This window comes from Nomascus leucogenys, chromosome 22a, assembly GCF_006542625.1.
Source record: "Nomascus leucogenys isolate Asia chromosome 22a, Asia_NLE_v1, whole genome shotgun sequence".
In the NCBI taxonomy this organism is placed as follows: Eukaryota; Metazoa; Chordata; class Mammalia; order Primates; family Hylobatidae; genus Nomascus; species Nomascus leucogenys.
In genome coordinates this window covers 83,339,475-83,341,523 of record NC_044402.1, presented here as the reverse complement: position 1 = coordinate 83,341,523, position 2,049 = coordinate 83,339,475, and the positions used below count along the sequence as shown (strand labels likewise).

The 2,049-nt window shown below is 34.5% G+C and overlaps 1 long non-coding RNA gene across 1 annotated transcript; it reads left to right on the top strand.

The window, feature by feature from the left end:
- The first annotated feature begins 201 nt into the window (after positions 1 to 201).
- Positions 202 to 1,830, top strand: LOC115832362. Its single transcript, XR_004027838.1, has 2 exons — positions 202 to 286; positions 1,781 to 1,830. It is a non-coding gene; the product is annotated as an uncharacterized LOC115832362 (long non-coding RNA).
- The last annotated feature ends 219 nt before the right edge of the window (positions 1,831 to 2,049 follow it).

Genomic DNA, 2,049 nt, shown 5'->3' with positions numbered 1-2,049 from the left:
CGAATTTAGAGTACATTCAAGCAACCATTAAATGACTTATCATGTTTCAGATGATGGGTGACCTAGTGACCTAGAATTTGTGTGAAAATTCAACTACACCTCAAGAAGCCCTAGATCAAAGCTGCTGGTGCAGTTGTCTCGAGTAATTTTGAGACCGTGGCCTGGGATGGTGGCTGTGATGCACTTCCCTTATCACCTGGCGATATGGCTCAGGAGAGACAGCTCCAGCCTGCAATAAAGCCCAAAGGGCAAAAATTGACATCTGTAGAATTTGACCTTGAAAAGTGTGAGTATATAAAAATATGCATAATGATTTGCTTGTTTCTTTTAAAGTAAGTATGGTACAGTCTAGTAATCAGTTTATATATGTTATTTTTTCCTAGTGCCATTCACTTAAATGATTTTTTATATTATAGTCTTCAAAATATTTATTGAAGAAAACTTACATGTTTATTGAAGAAAATCCATGTTTATTCAGAAAAAATAGAGATAAGCAAAAAAAGTAAAAATCACCCCAAATCTCATACCTTTGAAAGTCTTTATTAATATTTTACCATCATATTTATATCTATATGTAAAAGTATGCAATATGGAATACTATGCATTAAACCATTGAAATCTATGTATCTATATATGGATATACATGCATACATATATATGTTCTAGAGCCATATGTATTTCTATGGCTATATTTGCATCTATATCTACAACTGCATCTACATCTGTATATATACATCTAGCTCTCTAATTTTCTTTCTCTCTCTCAGTATTTATTTTTTATTTATTTATTTTTATTATTATTTTTTGAGACAGAGTCTCACTCTGTTACCCAGGCTGGAGTGCAGTGGCACAATCTCAGCTCACTGCAACCTCCGCTTCCCAGGTTCAAGCAATTCTGTCTCCACCTCCCAAGTAGCTGGAATTACAAGCACCGCCACCACGACCACGCCCGTCTAATTTTTGTATTTTTAGTAGAGATGGGGTTTCACGATGTTGCCCAGGCTGGTCTCGAACTCCTGACCTCAAGTGATCCACCCACTTCGGCCTCCCAAAGTGCTGGGATTACAGATGTGAGCCACCGCGCCCAGCCTCTCTCTCAGTATTTATATCTATATATACATTTACATGCCATCATGCCATACCCACTGTTTGATAACTTTTAAAAATGACATATCATGAATATTTTTCCATGCCATTTTCTTCTTCTATTGTACAGTCTACTAAATCATTTTTAATGGCTTAATGTATAGTATTCCACTAGCATAATTTTACCAATAACCTATTATTTATTAGAATAAATTTGGAGAAGTAGAATTATGAGTCAAAATTATAAGGATTCTGCCTCTCAGTGACACTTTGTCTTCCAGACAGTCTGTTCCTGTTTCTACTTCCACCCGTAGGCCTGCTTTCTTGTCTCACACCAAACATTACTTAAGTTTTTCCAGGCAGCTTTTTAAATCTGAACAGCTCAAAGTGCCACACAGACATCCACTTAACAATGTTTTCTATATTAGGCAGGAGAGTGAAAAGGGTTGTTACGCTTGGTGTATTGTAAAATACTAAATATTTGGCTGAAGTAAAAAACTAAGATTGGGTTGAGCAAAGACCAAGAATTGATTCCTGGTCAGCTGACTTTCCAGTTATTTTTATTTTAGCTATATTGCCAAAATTTCATTTAACTATATAATAAGATAACTGTCATTTTGGTTAATGATGGCCTGGTTAATTTTGTCACGCTGTTCAGAAATTTCGGGGTTTCTAACAAATTCTAATCTACTAGAGTTCAGTGCTGCCTGGGCAATTTCCTGTCACCAGGAGAAAATAAGTTTTTTGTTGTTGTTGTTGTTTGTTTGTTTATTTTATTTTTTTTTATTTTAAGAGACCTGTAAAAAGAAACTGAAATAAATTCCTCGATATCAAAATCTCCTTTGAAATGGAATTGGTGAGTAAAACATAAATTAATTTGTAAAATATAGATGAAACTTTCTGATAATACTCATTGACTTCAAGGAATTGTACTGTTTGTAAAAGCATTCTGATAAACACAAA